The sequence below is a fragment of the Arachis stenosperma genome, chromosome 10, assembly GCF_014773155.1.
Source record: "Arachis stenosperma cultivar V10309 chromosome 10, arast.V10309.gnm1.PFL2, whole genome shotgun sequence".
NCBI lineage: Eukaryota > Viridiplantae > Streptophyta > Magnoliopsida > Fabales > Fabaceae > Arachis > Arachis stenosperma.
Genome location: NC_080386.1, coordinates 116,199,678 through 116,219,293, shown reverse-complemented (window position 1 = coordinate 116,219,293; position 19,616 = coordinate 116,199,678). Strand labels below are relative to the sequence as shown.

Below are 19,616 nucleotides of genomic sequence, written 5' to 3'. Positions count from 1 at the left end.
GGTAAAATTCTGCCGATTGAATAGCAGTCTACCGAAGAAATTTTTGAAAAGTTTGAAACTCCTACGAGGAGCAAAGAAATGTCGGCTGAAATGAAAGAGAAGTGCTACATGTGGGCCACACGTGTGAAGACATACGGAGATGGAACCACTAATGAGTATGAACCGGTGTACACCCTCAAAGCCCAAGAACAATTCATTTTGTCAAAAGTCCACTTTGCATCTCTAAAAGATGCTACAAATATAGAAGCTGAGGTAATATTAGAATAAGATTAATAATTTTATCATGAAATGTAACTGCAATGTTGATTGATATAAATTGATTTGGGTTTTTTTTCCTATAGATTGTCACTGCCATGTGCTTGATCCAGAACCAACAAAACATTAAAAGATTTCAAGAAGAAATATACTGTCTCCCCTCTGATATTGTGGTATGGTGTATTTCAATGAAATTTAGGTGTATTTCTGTAATCTTTTGGGTGTATTAAATATTTCTTTTTGGTGTTTCACAAATGTTGCAGAATATGGCCATTGAAAATCATCCAGATGGAGAATTCTTACAGCCTAAATCCAAAAAGCCATTTAAGGTCGAAGACTACCCAATGTTTATACCCTTTTTGGACCTCAAAAAATTTAGCATCACATCGATATGTAAGTTTTTGTTTCTAAAACTTCTTATCACATTTCTTTGGTTATATGCTTTTAAACCCTAAACCCTTTTTGTTCAATGTGGACATGCTTCAGATTTTGTACCTGTTTGCTATTCAGAGAATTAGTGGATATGAGTTGCTAATGTAAGAAAGAAAAAATTTTATATACTTGACCCGTATCACAAGGACTATCCCTCTAAAGCCAAAATGAAGCTAAATACATTTGTTGTAAGTTGTTTCTGTGTTTTGTGTTTTAATATTTGGGTGTATCTCTGTTCAAAATAAGGTGTAGTTTGTGATCCTTTGAGTGTATTCCTTTATTAAATTTATTCTTATATTTTGATTTGTTTTTTGTTTTTAGGGATATGTGATTTTGAGAATGAGGATATATGCTGGGGGACACCTCTCAGGTAAAAGGATCGTGAAATTGAACTACCATACATTGACATCTCACGCAAAAAAAAAGTATAAATCTTTCACTCTGAAAATTAATCTTTCCTATTTTAATTTTCTAATTTATTTTTTGTTTTTCAACTATGGTTGTGCTATTTATTTAATAGAATGGCTTGAAATAAGTCAGCCTGAAAACATTAAAAGGGGGAAGAATGAGTGAGACAATTGGACTCAGATAAATGTGTTTAAAACTATATAACTCTATATTACTTTACTAAATTAACATAGTTAATTAAAAAGAATATTCTTTTAAACTGTAGGAGGAGGTGGACCACTTTAGAGTAGAATTTGCTTCCCGGATTCTATTTCATGAAATGAATCAAGATAGAGATGAAGCCATTAGGGGAAATGAAGCAGTGAGATTGTCTAAGCCATCCTCACTGTTGTTGACTCCATATTGTCAAAGAGATTCATATGATATTGATAGTGATTAATCTAAGTGTTATGTATTCTTGGAATAGTTTGAACACTTCTTGTAAAATTTTGTGAATATAATCCACTTTTATTATAATTTTTTTCCATAATTAAATTGTCTCTGCTGTATTAAAAAGCTCTAAATTACAGGTTTTAAAAAAATGAAGGAAAACAACACCAAACCTACTAATACGCTCAATTACTTTAATAATACACCCAAATGTAACTGGTGTACAACCTAAATGAGTCCTCGCATATTTCAATCGAAAAACTGGTGCACGAATTCTCACACTTCGTACAACTGTACCAGCAAGTGCACTGGGTCGTCCAAGTAATACCTGAGCGAGTCAGGGTCGAACCCACGGGGATTATGGTTTGAAGCAAGCTATGGTTATCTTGCAGGTCTTAGTCAGGTGGATAGAAGAGTTGTTGGAATTGAATGCATAAGAGTGTATAAAATACTTTGTGAATTGGATTATAATCAGGGATAAGAAGATAGTTAAGGCTTGGAGATGCTTTGTCCTTCTGAATTAACTCTGGTATTACTGTCTTCTTCAGTTGTGAATGATTTCTTCTATGCCAGGCTGTATGTGATCAACGCCGTACGGCTGCGGTCGCCAATCTCCTCTACCTCAGATCAAACGCCAGGTTTGCGGTCATCCAATCTGAATGGGAATGAAGCTCCTGCAGTTCATTCTCTTTGGTGATCCTACTCAAAACGCCACAGACAAGGTCGGATCTTCTGAATCAGAGAATGCTGCGCCTTTGGGCTCTAGCCTCTACCACAGAGACCCTAATCTCCCTGTACTTTGGCTGAACTGTTGTCTCGAGATGTCCCCAACAAAGTTGTGGATTAGCCGTCTAAGAGATATATAATCAAGCTAGCAGTTCAATGCTTTCCAGTCATGTATTCACATGAACCCAAGAAGAACACAGGTGGTTGTCAGGCACGCAGTCTTAGTATAAAGAATAAGGATAATTGTCACGGGTTATCCCATTAATCATGTTAAAGAACGAATACACATTGTAGAATTGAATCAAACACGGATTGAAGAGAAACAATAATACTTTTATTAATTCATAGAACTCAGCAGGGCTCCTACCCTCAACCTAGGAGGTTTAGAAACTCATACTGATGTGAAAACACAGTGATAAACGAGATATGGCATAAAGTTTGTATGATGTCTATAAAATATCCTTAAAATACTAAACTAATGACTAAGGATTACATAAGAAGGATAAATCAGTCTTTTAGTGCTAAAATCCACTTCTAGGGTCCACTTTGGTGAGTGTTTGGGTTCAGCTTTGATGAGATCCACGTGCTATGAGGCCTCTACGGTGTTGAATGCTGTCTAGAGGGTCCTCTCTGGGCGTTTGAATGCTAGTTTTCTCCTTTGGGCGCTGGACGCTGTAATGGGGCAGGAGGCTGGCGTTGGACGCCAATTTCGGTCCTTTTAATCTGAAGCAAAGTATGGACTATTATACATTGCTGGAAAGCTCTAAAAGTCAGCTTTCCAAAGCCATTGAGAATGCTCTGTTTAAAACTTTCCAGCTCCAGAACAGCTCTTTCGAGTGCAAGGAGGTCAGATCCGGAAAGCATCTGCAGTGCTTTCTCTGTCTCTGAATCAAACTTTTGCTAACTTTTGCTCTAGCTCTTCAATTTCAGCCAGAAAATACCTGAAATTGTACAAAAACACACAAACTAAAAGTATAATCCAAAAATGTGAATTTTGCACTAAAACCTATGAAAACTTAATAGAAATTAAACAAAACATGCTAAAAACTATATGAAAATGATGCCAAAAAGCGTATAAAATATCCGCTCATCAAAAACCAACAAAGATGTATCGGAATTCAGAAATTTGAATTGTTAACCTCTTTTGGATTTGATTGTATATATATGCTAAATCTAAAACAAACAAATATAAAGAAAACTCTAATTTCTAACATAAACAGCAGCATCTGAAAAATATAAAAAAATTGAATTTTACACCCAAAAAATTGAATTTTACACCCAAATAGTTTCACTATACACCCAAAATTCTATCCCCTGCTGCCGGATCCCTAAAACCCTAAACTCCTACACCCTAAACCCTAAAACCCTAAATCATAAACCCATAAACCCTAAAACCCTACACACTAAACCCCTACACTTTAAACCCTAAACCCTAGACCCTTGGTGCACGAAATTGTGTATGCCAATATTAATGGACTATTTCTCACAGCTTCACACAACTAACTAGCAAGTGCACTGGGTCGTCCAAGTAATACCTTACGTGAGTAAGGGTTGAATCCCACGGAGATTGTTGGTTTGAAGCAAGCTATGGTTATCTTATTATTTTTAGTCAGGATACCAACAACAGTGTTTTTCAACTTCAATTGTAAAAAATGAAAGGGCATAAAATAAATACTTATTGTGCAATAATGGAGAATATGTTGGAGTTTTGGAGATGCTTTGTCCTTTGAATTCCTGCAACATAATGCTTTCTCACTTTCATAAATGCAAGGCTCCTTCCATGTCAAGCTGTATGTAGGGTGTCACCGTTGTCAATGGCTACTTCCCATCCTCTTAGTGAAAATGGTCCAAATGCTCTGTCACAGCACGGCTAATCATCTGTTGGTTCTCGATCATGTCGGAGTAAGATCCATTGATCCTTTTGCGTCTGTCACTACGCCCAACCCTCGCGAGTTTGAAGTTCATCATAGTCATCCAATCCCAGAATCCTACTCGGAATACCACAGACAAGGTTTAGACTTTCCGGATCCTCATGAATACCGCCAACAATTCTAGCTTATACCACGAAGATTCTGATTAAGGAATCTAAGAGATACTCATTCAATCTAATGTAGAACGGAAGTGGTTGTCAGGCACACGTTCATGGATTGAGGAAGGTGATGAGTGTCACAGATCATCACCTTCTTCATAGTGAAGCGTGAATGAACATCTTAGATAGGAACAAGCGTGTTTGAATGGAAAACAAAAATAATTGCATTAATTCATCGAGATGCTGCAGAGCTCCTCACCCCCAACAATAGAGTTTAGAGACTCATGCTGTCAAAGAGTATAAAATTCAGATCTAAAAATGTCATGAGATACAAAATAAATCTCTAAAAGTTGTTTAAATACTAAACTAGTAACCTAGGTTTACAGAAAATGAGTAAACCAGGATGGATAGTGCAGAAATCTACTTCTGGGGCCCATTTGGTGTGTGCTTGGGCTGAGAATTAAGCTTTTTGCTTCTGAACAGTTTTGGCATCTCACTTTATCCTTTGAAATTTAGAATGATTGACATCCATAGGAACTCAAAATTTAGATAGTATTATTGATTCTCCTAGTTTAGTATGTTGATTCTTGAACACAGCTACTTTATGAGTCTTGGCCGTGGCCTTAAGCACTTTGTTTTCCAGTATTACCACCGGATACATAAATGCCACAGACACATAACTGGGTGAACCTTTTTAGATTGTGACTTAGCTTTGCTAGAGTCCCCAATTAGAGGTGTCCAGAGTTCTTAAGCACACTCTTTTGCTTTGGATCACGACTTTAACCACTCAGTCTCAAGCCTTTCACTTGGACCTGCATGCCACAAGAACATGGTTAGGGACAGCTTGATTTAGCCGCTTAGGCCTGGATTTATTTCTTTGGGCCCTCCTATCTATTGATGCTCAAAGCCTTGGATCCTTTTCACCCTTGCCTTTTGGTTTAAAGGGCTATTGGCTTTTTCTACCTCTTTTGCTTTTTTTTTTCGCAAGCTTGTTTTTCACTGCTTTTTCTTGCTTCAAGAATCAAATTCATGATTTTTCAGATCATCAATAACATTTCTCTTGTTCATCATTCCTTCAGGAGCCAACAATTTTAACATTCATAAAATTCAATATAAAAAATATGCACTGTTCAGGCATTCATTCAGAAGACAAAAAGTATTGCCACCACATATAAATAATTAGAATTTTCCTTATTAAGAACTCAAAATTAAATTTCCTCTTTATTCTAAAAATCTACTATTTTATTCATGTATGATGATGATGAGAAAAATAAATTATAGCTTAATTGGAAATAAAATCAAAATAAATATACTAATTACTGCTACTCCTATATAACTTCTAAGGTAAATATATAAGACAACTATCACAGAGTAAAGCTAAGATTAGGACTCAACAACCTTTATTTTGGGAAGTGGATGTTCCTCTAGTCTGTAGGGTGCTTGATCCTTCAAGAGATAATTTCTGACGCTTCAGTTCCTTCAAGTCACGCCTTTGCTCTTCTTGTTCCCCAAGCAATTTGCAAAGCATGCTATTTTGATTATTCTGTTCTTCCTTTATTTGGTCCATAGCTTCTTGAAACTTGGTAACCGATGCTTCAAGATGCTCCCAATATTCAAATTGAGGAAATTTCGGGAGGAATTCCTGTGCTCTCTGACGAATGGTTTTTTGACGGTTTAGAATTTCTCAAATAAAATCTCGTTGTAAAGTATAGTCTCTAAACCAATCGCTAATCCTTTCGTACAAAAATTTGTTTGTCACAAGTACAAACCCCTAAAATCTATAAACCGAAGTATTTAAACCTCGGGTCGTTCTCCCTAGGACTTACAATAAAGTGTCTTGTTATTGGTTGTGAGTTATTTTGGGGTTTTAGATGAGAAACATGAATAGTAAATGGTAAGAAAACTTTATTAACAAAATGGTCTTGGCAAGATTTGGTTGTCAAGGGTCTTCATCATTATCACTAGCCACAAGTATGGTAGTTGCAAGGATTAATCCCACTTAGTCATCCTTAAATCAATTAACAAAGGAAAGTCAAGTGAGTTATATCAATCCTAGTCCATAAGTTCTAGCTTTCCACTAATTGGATTAATGAAGGCTAGAGTTAATGGCTATCAACTAGCAATCAATTGGACACTAGTAACTCAAGAAATCCTAAGTTACCTTCTCAAGCCAAGAACATAAAATCCTACTCTAACATCCTCTCAAGCATTTCATCAAACACTTGGAGGGTAATGAAAGAAAGCATTTTTATTTGTAAGAATAAAAGGAATCAACAACCAACAATTACAAAGAATTAACAAAACAACAATCAACAACACCACAATCACATGAATTATCTCAAATTGCATTATTAAAAGAAAACAAAAGAACAAGAGTATCTCAATTACAAAACCTAGAAACAAAATAAGAGAAATTACAACAAGAGGATAGGGATAGAAAGAAGAACCAAAGTGTAGCAATCACCACTTGAAGGTAGAAGTAGAAGGAGACTTGAATTAAACCTAGAACTATGAGATCCTAATCTAACCCTAATTCCTAATCCTAGAGAGAAGTGAGAGCTTCTCTCTCTAAAACTAACTCTAACTCCTAAAACTAAGCTAATGATCAAAAGTATCTAAAGTATGTTAAAAGTATGTTGATTCCCCTTCAATACTTGACTTAAATAGCATTATAAATGAGTTGGATTGGGCCCACAAGGCTCCTAAAAGCGCTGGGGACGATTTCATTAAAGTGGGCCACGGACAGAATCGGCGCGCGCGCGCCCCTGAACGCGAAGCAACATATGGAAAAATTTATATCATTTCGAAGCCCCGGATGTTAGCTTTCCAACCCAACTGGAACCGCATCATTTGGACCTCTGTAGCTCAAGTTATGGTCAATTAAGTGCAAAGAGGTCAGGCTTGACAGCTTTTTGGTTCCATCATTTCTTCATGAGTTCTCCAACTTTACATGCTTTTTGTTCATTCCCTTGATCCAATCTTTGCCTCCTAAATCTGAAATCACTTAACAAACATATCAAGGCATCTAATGGAATCAAGGTAAATTACATTTAGCTATTTTAAGACCTAAAAAGCATGTTTTCACTCTTAAGCACAATTAAAGGAGAATATACAAAACCATGCTATTTCATTGAGTAAATGTGGGTAAAAGGTGATAAAATCCCCTAAAATCAATACAAGATAAACCCTACAAATGGGGTTTGTCACTCTCCTCTTGATGGGGTCATCCTGCACTTGTTGTTTTTCTATTGATGTTTTGGTGATTGGTCGCTCAACTGAGATATACTCAGTTATTCCCATCTTTACTCCAGCATCTTTACATAGCATAGATATTAAGCTAGGATAAGCCAATTTGGCATCTTTGGAGTTCTTGTTTGCAATTATGTAAAGTTCACACGAAATTAACTGATGAACTTCCACTTCTCTTCCTAACATAATGCAGTGGATCATCACTGCTCTTTTAACGGTAATCTCAGAACGGTTGCTAGTGGATAGTATAGAACGCCCAATGAAGTCCAGCCAGCCTCTGGCGACTGGTTTGAGATCTTCTCTCTTGAGTTGATTTGGGACGCCCTTGGTGCTGGTGGTCCACCTGGCTCCAGGGAGGCATATGTCCTCTAGAATCTTATCCAGGCCTTTATCTGTTCTCATCATTCTCCTATTAAAGGAGTCTGGGTCATCTTTCAGCTGAGGTAGCTTAAAGATCTCCCTGATTTTATCAGGGTAGATGTGAACAATCTTCCCTCTGACCAAGGTCCGATAGTCATAGAGAGCAGTTTCAGATATTCTCTGCCTTTCTGTTTGCCACAGATTAGCGTAGAATTCCTGAACCATGTTTCTTCCCACCTTTGTCTCAAGATTAGCTAGGATTTCCCAGCTCCTGTTTCGAATTTGCTCTTGGATCTTTGGATATTCATCTTCTTTCAGTTCGAATTTGACTTCCGGGTTCACTGAACTTAGACCCATTATTTTGTAGTAATGGTCTGAATGTTCTTTGGTTAAAAACTTTCCTTGATTCCAAAGTGGTTTTGGAACACTCTCTTTCTTGCCTCTTAGAGTGGGTTGTTTTTCTTTAGGAGCCATGATCTTAGTGGGTATGGTTTAGTGATCACGGATAAACACACCAAACTTAGAGGTTTGCTTGTCCTCAAGCAAAAGAAAAGAAAGGAGAAGGATAGAAGGAGAGCTTGTTTTCGAATTGTTGAGCAGAGGGGAGAGACCGAGAGTGGATTTAAAGGGAGGGGGTGGGTTTTCAAAAATTTTGAAGAAAGATAGGATAGAAGATATGATTTGTAAAAGATAAATATGATAGAAAAAAGATATAATTGAAAATTGAAAAGATATAGAAGATATTTGAAAAAGAGAAATCTGAATTTAAAAAAAAAAAAGAGATTTGGGATTAAAGATAATTGATTTTTTTGAAAAAGATTTGAAAAGAAGTTGGATGGAATTTGAAAAAGGATTTGTGTTTATGAATTAAGATACATTTGATATTTTTGAAAAAGGGATTTTAGAAATTAGGATTAAAATTTTTGGAATTGAAGGATGAGAGGTATTAACATATTTATGCAAGAAATCATGAATTGGAACATAAAAATTTGAAAAAATGTGAATTGAAAACGAATTTACCTCCTCCCCACAATTCTGGCGTTAAACGCCCAAACGCTGAATGTTTTGGGCATTTAACGCCCATTTGCAGCTTCTCCTGGGCGTTCAACGCCCAGCTGTTACTTCTAGCTGGCGTTGAACGCCAGGAACTCCTTTGTCACTGGGCGTTTTTCTGAACGCCCAGGACGCTATAAATCTGGCGTTAAACGCCCAGAAGGTACTTCTTTCTGGCATTCAACGCCCAAAAGATGCTTCTTTCTTACGTTTAACGCCCAGATGGCTATCCTTACTGGTGTTGAACGCCCAGTAGATGCTTCTTTTGGGAGTTCAACGCCCAAAATAGCTCTTACTGGCTTTTTCGCACCAGTGAGCTTTCTTTTTGCTCTTTTATCCTGCAAATCCTTCTGTAACTTTTGTGAACTCGAGCAATTGCTATTTTACCTTGAAGATAATTGACATAAACCTGTAAAAATCAATTAATTAACAAATAAGCTTTGTAAATGAATGGGTTGCCTCCCAGTAAGCGCTTCTTTATTATCTTTAGCTAGACTAATACTGAGCTTTAATCAAGTCTCAATTTTGAGCATTCTTGCTCAAAATTGCTTTCAAGATAATGTTTAACTCTCTGTCCATTAACAATGAACTTTTTGTTAGAATCATTATCCTGAAGCTCCACGTATCCATATGGTGATACACTTGTAATCACATATGGACCTCTCCACCGGACTTCAATTTTTCGGGGAATAATCTAAACCTAGAGTTAAACAGTAGAACTTTCTGCCCTGGCTCAAAGACTCTGGATGACAGTTTCTTATCATGCCATCTTTTTGCCTTCTCTTTGTAAATTTTTGCATTTTCGAAAGCATTGAGTCTGAATTCCCCTAGCTCATTTAACTGGAGCAATCATTTTTCTCCAGCTAACTTGGCATCAAGGTTTAGGAATCTGGTTGCCCAATAGGCCTTATGTTCCAGTTTCACTGGCAAGTGACAGGCTTTTCCATACACCAGCTGGTATGGAGAAGTTCCTATAGGTGTCTTGAATGCTGTTCTGTATGCCCACAGAGCATCATCCAAGCTTCTTGCCCAATCCCTTCTACGATTAATCACAGTTCATACCAGGATTCTTTTAAGTTCTCTATTAGAGACTTCAGCTTGCCCATTTGTCTGTGGATGATATGGAGTAGCTACCCTGTGACTAACTCCATATCAAACCAAAGCAGAGTAAAGCTGTTTATTGCAGAAATGAGTGCCCCCATCACTGATTAGTACTCTAGGGATACCAAATCTGCTGAAGATATATTTCTGGAGGAATTTCAGCACTGTCTTAGTATCATTAGTGGGTGTTGCAATAGCTTCCACCCATTTGGATACATAATCCACTACCACCAGAATATAAGTGTTTGAGTATGATGGTGGGAAAGGTCCCATGAAGTCAATACCCCATACATCAAACAACTCAATCTCCAAGATCCCTTGTTGAGGCATGGCATAACTGTGGGACAGATTGCCAGATCTTTGGCAACTGTCACAATTAAGTACAAACACTCGGGAGTCTTTATAGAGAGTAGGCCAGTAGAAGCCACATTGGAGTACTCTTGTAGCTGTTCGCTCACTTCCAAAATGTCCTCCATACTGTGATCCATGGCAGTGCCAGAGGATCTTCTGTGCTTCTTCTTTAGGCACACATCTACGGATTACTCCGTCTGCACATCTCTTGAAGAGATATGGTTCATCCCAAAGATAGTACTTTGCATCCATGATCAATTTCTTTGTTTGCTGCCTACTGTACTCTTTGGGTATGAATCTCACTGCCTTGTAGTTTGCAATGTCTACAAACCATGGCACTTCCGGGATGGCAAAGAGGTGCTCATCTGGAAAGTTTTCAGAGATTTCAGTAAGAGGGGGGACGCCCCTTCTACTGGTTCTATTCGGGACAGATGATCTGCTACTTGGTTCTCTGTCCCTTTTCTGTCTTTTATTTCTATATCAAACTCCTGTAGAAGAAACACCCATCTGATGTGTCTGGGTTTTGAATCCTACTTTGTGAATAGATATTTAAGAGCAGCATGGTCAGTGTACACAATCACTTTTGATCCTACTAAATAAGATCTGAACTTGTCAATGGCGTAAACCACTGGAAGTAACTCTTTTTCTGTCGTTGTGTAGTTCTTCTGTGCATCTTTTAAAACACGACTGGCATAGTAAATGACGTGTAGAAGCTTGTCATGCCTTTGTCCTAACACTGCACCAATGGCATGGTCACTGGCATCACACATTAGTTCAAATGGTAATGTCCAGTCTGGTGCAGAGATGACTGGTGCTGTGACCAGCTTAGCTTTTATAGTCTCAAACGCCTGCAGACACTCTTTATCAAAGATAAATAGTGTGTCAATAGCTAGCAGGTTACTCAGAGGTTTAGCGATTTTTGAAAAATCTTTTATAAACCTCCTATAGAATCCTGCATGCCCCAGAAAGCTTCTGATTGCCTTAACATTGGCAGGTGGTGGTAATTTTTCAATTACCTCCACCTTAGCTTGATCCACCTCTATTCCCTTATTCGAAATTTTGTGCCTAAGGGCAATTCCTTTAGTTACCATAAAGTGACATTTCTCCTAGTTTAAAACCAGATTAGTCTCTTGGCATCTCTTTAGAACAAGTGCTAGATGGTCAAGACAGGAGCTGAATGAGTCTCCAAACACTGAAAAGTCATCCATAAAGACTTCCAAAAATTTTTCCAGCATATCAGAGAAAATAGAGAGCATGCATCTTTGAAACGTTGCAGGTGCATTGCATAGACCAAATGGCATCCTTCTGTATGCAAATACTCCAGATGGGTATGTGAATGCTGTTTCTCTTGATCCTGGGGATCTACTGCAATTTGATTATAACCTGAATATCCATCAAGGAAGCAGTAGTATTCATGACCTGCTAGTCTTTCTAGCATCTGGTCTATGAATGGTAAAGGAAAGTGATCCTTTCTGGTAGCTGTATTGAGCCTTCTGTAATCAATACACATACACCACCCTGTAACTGTTCTTGTAGGAACCAGTTCATTTTTTTTATTATGAACCACTGTTATGCCACCCTTCTTAGGGACGACCTGGACAGGGCTTACCTAGGGGCTATCAGAAATAGGATAAATAATCCCAGCCTCTAGTAATTTAGTGACCTCCTTCTGCACCACCTCCTTCATGGCTGGATTCAGCCGCCTCTGTGGTTGAACCACTGGCTTAGCATCATCCTCTAATAGGATCTTGTGCATGCATCTGGCTGGGCTAATGCCCTTAAGATCACTGATGGACCACCCAAGAGCTGTCTTGTGTGTCCTTAGCACTTGAATTAGTGCTTCCTCTTCCTGTGGCTCTAAGGTAGAGCTTATGATTACAGAAAAAGTGTCACCTTATCCCAGAAATGCATATTTCAGGGATGGTGGTAATGGTTTGAGCTCGGGTTTAGGAGATTTCTCCTCTTCCTGAGGGATTTTCAGAGGTTCTATTATTCTCTCTAATTCTTCCAGATCAGGCTGAGTATCTTTAAAGATATGCTCTAGCTCTGATTCGAGACTCTCAGTCATATTGACCTCTTTTACCAGAGTCAATAATATTAATGCTCATGCAGTCATTTTGGGTGTCTGGATGCTGCATAGCTTTGACAATATTTAACTTAAACTCGTCCTTATTGACTCTCAGGGTTACTTCCCCTTTTTGGACGTCAATGAAGGTTCGTTCAGTTGCTAGGAAAGGTCTTTCTAGAATGAGAGTTGCACTCTTGTGCTCCTCCATTTCTAGCACCACAAAGTCAGTGGGAAATGCAAATGGCCCAACCTTGACAATCATGTCTTCAATCACGCCTGATGGGTGTTTAATGGAACCATCAGCAAGTTAGAGACATATCCGGGTTGGTTTGACTTCATCAGTCAATCCAAGCTTTTTGATAGTAGATGCAGGTATTAGGTTGATACTTGTCCCAAGATCACATAGAGCTTGTGATGAGCGGATAATTTGTACACTTTTTGGCATTGATTTTAGTATGTTTTTAGTATGATCTAGTTAGTTTTTAGTATATTTTCATTAGTTTTTAGTTAAAATTCACTTTTCTGGACTTTACTATGAGTTTGTGTGTTTTTCTGTGATTTCAGGTATTTTTTGGCTAAAATTGAAGGTTCTGAGCAAAAATCTGATTCAGAGACTGAAAAGGACTGCAGATGCTGTTGGATTCTGACCTCCCTGCACTCGAAGTGGATTTTCTGGAGCTACAGAAGCCCAATTGGCGCGCTCTCAACGGAGTTGGAAAGTAGACATCCTGGGCTTTCCAGCAATATATGATAGTCCATACTTTGCCCAAGATTTGATGGCCCAAACCGGCGTTCAAAGTCACCTCAAGAAATTCCAGCGTTAAACGCCGGAACTGGCACCTAAATGGGAGTTAAACGCCCAAACTGGCATAAAAGCTGGCGTTTAACTCCAAGACAAGTCTCTACACGAAAATGCTTCATTGCTCAGCCCAAGCACACACCAAGTGGGCCCGGAAGTGGATTTTTATGTCATTTACTCATCTTTGTACACCTTAGGCTACTAGTTTTCTATAAGTAGGACCTTTTACTATTGTATTTGACATCTTGGTAGCTATCTTCTAATTTTATGCTATCTTAGATCATTTGGGAGGCTGGCCATTCGGCCATGCCTAGACCTTGTTCTTATGTATTTTCAACGGTGGAGTTTCTACACACCATAGATTAAGGTGTGGAGCTCTGCTGTACCTCGAGTATTAATGCAATTACTATTGTTCTTCTATTCAATTCCGCTTGTTCTTTGTCCAAGATATCACTTGTTCTTCAACTTGATGAAGGTGATGATTGTCACGGATCATCACCATTCTCACTCATGAACAAGGTGACTGACAACCATTCTTGTTCTACAAGCATATGAGGCTTAGTGAATATCTCTTGGATTTCTGATTGCATGATGCATGGTTGATCGCCTGACAACCGAGTGCTCGCCTGACAAACGAGCCAGCCATTCCGTGAGATCAGAGTCTTCGTGGTATAGGCAAGAACTGATGGCGGCATTCAAGAGAATCCGGAAGGTCTAACCTTGTCTGTGGTATTCTGAGTAGGATTCAATGATTGAATGACTGTGACGTGCTTCAAACTCCGAAAGGCGGGGCGTTAGTGACAGACGCAAAAGAATCACTGGATTCTATTCCGGCCGGACCGAGAACCGACAGATGATTAGCCTATGCTGTGACAGAGCATCAGGGACGTATTTTCACTGAGAGGATGGGAGGTAGCCACTGACAACGGTGAAACCCTACACAAGCTTGCCATGGAAAGGAGTAAGAAGGATTGGATGAAGACAGTAGGAAAGCAGAGAGACGGAAGGGAAGGCATCTTCATACGCTTATCTGAAGCTCTCACCAATGATATACATAAGTATCTCTATCTTTATCTTTATGCTTTATTCATCATCTATACCCAATTGAGTCTGCCTGACTGAGATTTACAAGGTGACCATAGCTTGCTTCATACCACCAATCTCCGTGGGATCGACCCTTACTCGCGTAAGGTTTATTACTTGGACGACCCAGTGCACTTGCTGGTTAGTTGTGCGAAGTTGTGTTTATGCCATGGTATTGAGCACCAAGTCTTTGGAGCCATTACTAGGGATTGTTTATGTTTTGAAAAGTATTGATCACAATTTCGTGCACCAAGTTTTTGGCGCCGTTGCCGGGGATTGTTCTTGTGTATGGACAACTGACGGTTCATCTTGTTGCTTAGATTAGGCATTTATTTTTTTTGAAATTCTTGAAGATGAATTCTAGAGTTTCATGATGATTTGCTGAAATCTGGCTGGCTGTAAAGCCATGTCTAATTTCATTGGACCGAGGTTTCAACTTATCATCACAAGAGCTTGTTGATCTTGCTTTTGGGGCAGTGATCTGCTAAGGTTTGGCTGGCCTTTGGCCATGTCTAGTGTTTTGGACCGAAGCTTTCTTTGAAAGCTTGGCTGGCTGTGAAGCCATGTCTAATTCCTGGACCGGAGTCTTAGACTAGCATTGCACTGATTCCTGGAATTCTCATTAAGAATTTTGATATCTTTTTCCACTTAATTTTCGAAAATCACAAAAAAATTCACAAAAACCATAAAAACCAAAAATATTTGATGTTTCCTGCTTGAGTCTAGTGTCTCATCTTAAGTTTGGTGTCAATTGCATGCATTCATTCATGTGTCTTAAGGATCTTCAAGTAATTCTTGATGATTTCTTACTCTGATCTTTGAATTCTTTTGACTTGAGTGTTTATGTGTCTCATATAGTGTCAATAGTATACAAACTGCTAAGTTTGGTGTCTTGCATGCATTGTTATTTGATTCTTGTTGCATTTTGATTATTAAAAATCCAAAAATATTTTTTATTTGTGTCTTTTCAAGTCAATAATACAGAGAATTGAAGATTCAGAACATACTGCAGAGGAATTATACAGAAAAAGCTGGGCATTCAAAAATGCCCAGTGAAGAAGGCAGGCTGGCGTTTAAACGCCAGCCAGGGTACCTGGTTGGGCGTTTAACGCCCAAAAAGGGTGCATTTTGGGCGTTAAACGCCAGAATGGATACCATTCTGGGCGTTTAACGCCAGGATGGTGCTAGGGGGAAGATTTTGTTTTTCAAATCAAATTTTTTTTCAAGTTTTCAAAGTTTTTCAAAATCAAATCTTTTTCAAATCATATCTTTTCAATCAAATGTTTTCAAAATTAATTTTTTCCTTTTTCAAAGATACTTACTAACAATTAATGATTTGATTCAAAATTTCAAGATTGTTGCCTTTTCTGTTGAGAAAGGTTTAATGTTTTGAATCACATCTTTTCTTGTTAGGCAAGTCATTTATTTTCAAATCAAATCTTTTTAAAATTGTTTTCAAATCATATCTTCTCAATCACATCTTTTTAAAAGCATAACTTTTCAATCATATCTTCTCAATCACATCTTTTTCAAAATAAGTTCTCAATCAAATCTTTTTAACTTCTAATTTCAAATCCTTTTTCAAAAATCACTTGATTTCTTTTCCACTTTTATTTTCGAAAATCAATTAGTGTTTTTAAAAAAATGTTTTCAAAATATTCTAATTAATTTTTGAAAAATTACTTCCCTCCTTCTCACATCCTTCTATTTATGGAGTACCACTCCTTCTCAATGCACAATTCGAACCTTATCTAATTAAAGTTCGAATTCTTCTTCTCCTTCTTCTTTCTATTTCTCTTTTCCTCTGACACCTCAAGGAATCTCTATACTGTGACATAGAGGATTCCACATTTTCTTGTTCTCTTCTCTTTCATATGAGCAGGAGCAGAGACAAAGGCATTCTTGTTGAAGCTGACCCTGAACCCGAAAGGACCTTGAAGAGAAAGCTAAGGGAAGCCAAAGCACAACTCTCTTTAGAGGACCTGACCGAATTCTTCAAAGAAGAAGAAGACATGGCAGCCGAAAACAACAATAATGCAAACAATGCACGGAAGGTGCTGGGTGACTTTACTGCACCCACTCCCGACTTCTATGGGAGAAGCATCTCTATCCCTGCCATTGGAGCAAAAAACTTTGAGCTTAAACCTCAATTAGTTTCTCTAATGCAACAGAATTGCAAGTTCCATGGACTTCCAATGGAAGATCCTCATCAGTTCTTAGCTGAATTCTTGCAAATCTGTGACACAGTCAAGACTAATGGGGTAGACCCTGAGGTCTATAGACTGATGCTATTCCCTTTTGCTGTAAGAGACAGAGCTAGAACATGGTTGGACTCTCAACCTAAAGAAAGCCTGGACTCTTGGGAAAAGCTAGTCAATGCCTTCTTGGCAAAGTTCTTTCCACCACAAAGATGGAGTAAGCTTAGAGTGGAAGTCCAAACCTTCAGACAGAAGGATGGAGAATCCCTCTATGAAGCTTGGGAAAGATACAAACAATTGATCAGAAAATGTCCTTCTGACATGCTTTTTGAATGGAGCATCATAGGTATTTTCTATGATGGTCTCTCTGAACTATCTAAGATGTCCTTGGATAGCTCTGCTGGAGGATCTCTTCATCTGAAGAAGACGCCTACAGAAGCTCAAGAGCTCATTGAAATGGTTGCAAATAACCAATTCATGTACACTTCTGAGAGAAATCCCGTGAACAATGGGACAAGTCAGAAGAAAGGAGTTCTTGAGATTGATACTCTGAACGCCATTTTGGCTCAGAATAAAATATTGACTCAACAAGTCAATTTGATTTCTCAAAGTCTGTCTGAAATGCAAAATGCACCAAGCAGTACTAAGGATGCTTCATCTGAGGAAGAAGCTTATGGTCCTGAGAACCCTTCAATGGAAGAGGTGAATTACCTAGGAGAACCCTATGGTAACACCTATAATTCTTCATGGAGAAATCACCCAAATCTCTCATGGAAGAATCAAGAGAGACCTCAACAAGGTTTCAATAATAATGGTGGAAGAAACAGGTTTAACAATGGCAAGCCTTTTCCATCATCTTCTCAGCAACAGACAGAGAATCCTAAGCAGAACCAATCTGACTTAGCAACCATGGTCTCTGATCTAATCAAAACCACTCAAAGTTTCATGACTGAAACAATGTCTTCCATTAGGAATTTGGAAGCACAAGTGGGACAGCTGAGCAAGAAAGTTACTGAACTCCCTCCTAGTACTCTCCCAAGTAATACAGAAGAAAATCCAAAAGGAGAGTGCAAAGCCATAACCATGGCCGAATTTGGAGAGGAAGGAGATGAAGTGGACGCCACTGAGGAAGACCTCAATGGGCGTGCACTGACCTCCACTGAGTTCCCCAATGAGGAACCATGGGAATCTGAGGCTCAAAATGAGACCATAGAGATTCCATTGGACCTACTTCTGCCTTTCATGAGCTCTGATGAGTATTCTTCCTCTGAAGAGGATGAGTATGTCACTGAAGAGCAAGATGCTAAATACCTAGGAGCAATCATGAAGCTAAATGACAAGTTATTTGGAAATGAGACTTGGAAGGATGAACCTCCTTTGCTCACCAAAGAACTGGATAACTTGTCTAGGTAGAAATTACCTCAAAAGAGACAAGACCCTGGGAAGTTTTCCATACCTTGTACCATAGGCACCATGACCTTCAAGAAGGCTCTGTGTGACTTAGGGTCAAGTGTAAACCTCATGCCTCTCTCAGTAATGGAGAAGCTAAAGATCTTTGAGGTACAAGCTGCAAAAATCTCACTAGAGATGGCAGACAACTCAAGAAAACAAGCTTATGGACTTGTAGAGAATGTTCTGGTTAAGATTGAAGACCATTACATCCCTACTGATTTCATAGTCCTAGAGACTGGGAAATGCATGGATGAAACCATCATCCTTGGCAGACCTTTCCTAGCCACAGCAAAGGCTGTGATTGATGTTGATAGAGGTGAACTGATCATTCAAGTGAATGGAGAATCCTTTGTGTTTAAGGCTCAAGGATATCCCTCTGTCACCATAGAGATGAAGCATGAAGAGCTTCTCTCAAATCAGAGTCAAGAAGAGCCCCCACATTCAAACTCTAAGTTTGGTGTTGGGAGGCCACAACCAAACTCTAAGTTTGGTGTTGAACCCCCACATTCAAACTCTAAGTTTGGTGTTGGGAGGTTCCAACATTGCTCTGAGTATCTGTGAGGCTCCATGAGAGCCCTCTGTCAAGCTACTGACATTAAAGAAGCGCTTGTTGGGAGGCAACCCAATATTATATTTTACATATTTTCTTTTGTTATTTTATTTTATTTTGTAGGTTGATGATCATAAGAAGTCACAAAATTAATTGAAAAAGCAAAAACAGAATGAAAAATAGGAAGAAAAACAGCACACCCTGGAGGAAGATGCTGCTGGCGTTCAAAAGCCAGTAAGCCTAGCAGTTGGGCGTTTAACGCCCAGTCTGGCACCATTCTGGGCGTTTAACGCCAGAAAGGGGCACCAGACTGGCGTTAAACGCCAGAAAAGGGCAAGAACCTGGCGTTAAACGCCAGGAATGGGCACCAGCCCGGCGTTTAACGCCAGAAATGGCTCAAAACGTGATTTTGAGCAACATTTGGTGCAGGGATGACTTTTCCTTGACACCACAGGATCTGTGGACCCCACAGGACCCCCACCAACCCCACCACCACCCTCTCTCTTCTTCCCCCTCCACCAATCACCTCAATACCTCTTCCCCAAAAACCCTTCACCTATCAAATCCCATCTTTCTCTTCACCACTCACATCCATCCTTCATAAAACCCCACCAACCTCACCCTTCAAATTCAAAAACACTTTCCCTCCCAAACCCACCCATAATGGCCGAACACCATCTCCCCTCTCTCCTATAAATACCCTTCTTCACTCCTTCATTTTCACACAACCTAAACAACACTTCTCCCCTTCTTTGGCCGAATACACCACCATCTCCCTCTTCCTCATTTCTTCTTCTTCTACTCTCGTCTTTCTTCTTTTGCTCGAGGACGAGCAAACATTTTAAGTTTGGTGTGGTAAAAGCGTTGCTTTTTCGTTTCCATAACCATTTATGGCATCCAAGGCCGGAGAAACCTCTAGAAAGAGGAAAGGGAAGGCAAAAGCTTCCACCTCCGAGTCATGGGAGATGGATAGATTCATCTCAAGGGTGTATCAAGACCACTTCTATGAAGTTGAGGCCTTGAAGAAGGTGATCCCCGAGGTCCCCTTTTCACTCAAAAAGGGTGAATATGCG

At 39.0% G+C, this 19,616-nt stretch overlaps 1 non-coding gene across 1 annotated transcript; it reads right to left on the bottom strand.

The window, feature by feature from the left end:
• Window positions 1–16,760: 16,760 nt before the first annotated feature.
• On the bottom strand, window positions 16,761–16,868 carry LOC130959612 (small nucleolar RNA R71). Its single transcript, XR_009078684.1, has one exon. It is a non-coding gene; the product is annotated as a small nucleolar RNA R71 (small nucleolar RNA).
• Between the last annotated feature and the right edge of the window lie 2,748 nt (window positions 16,869–19,616).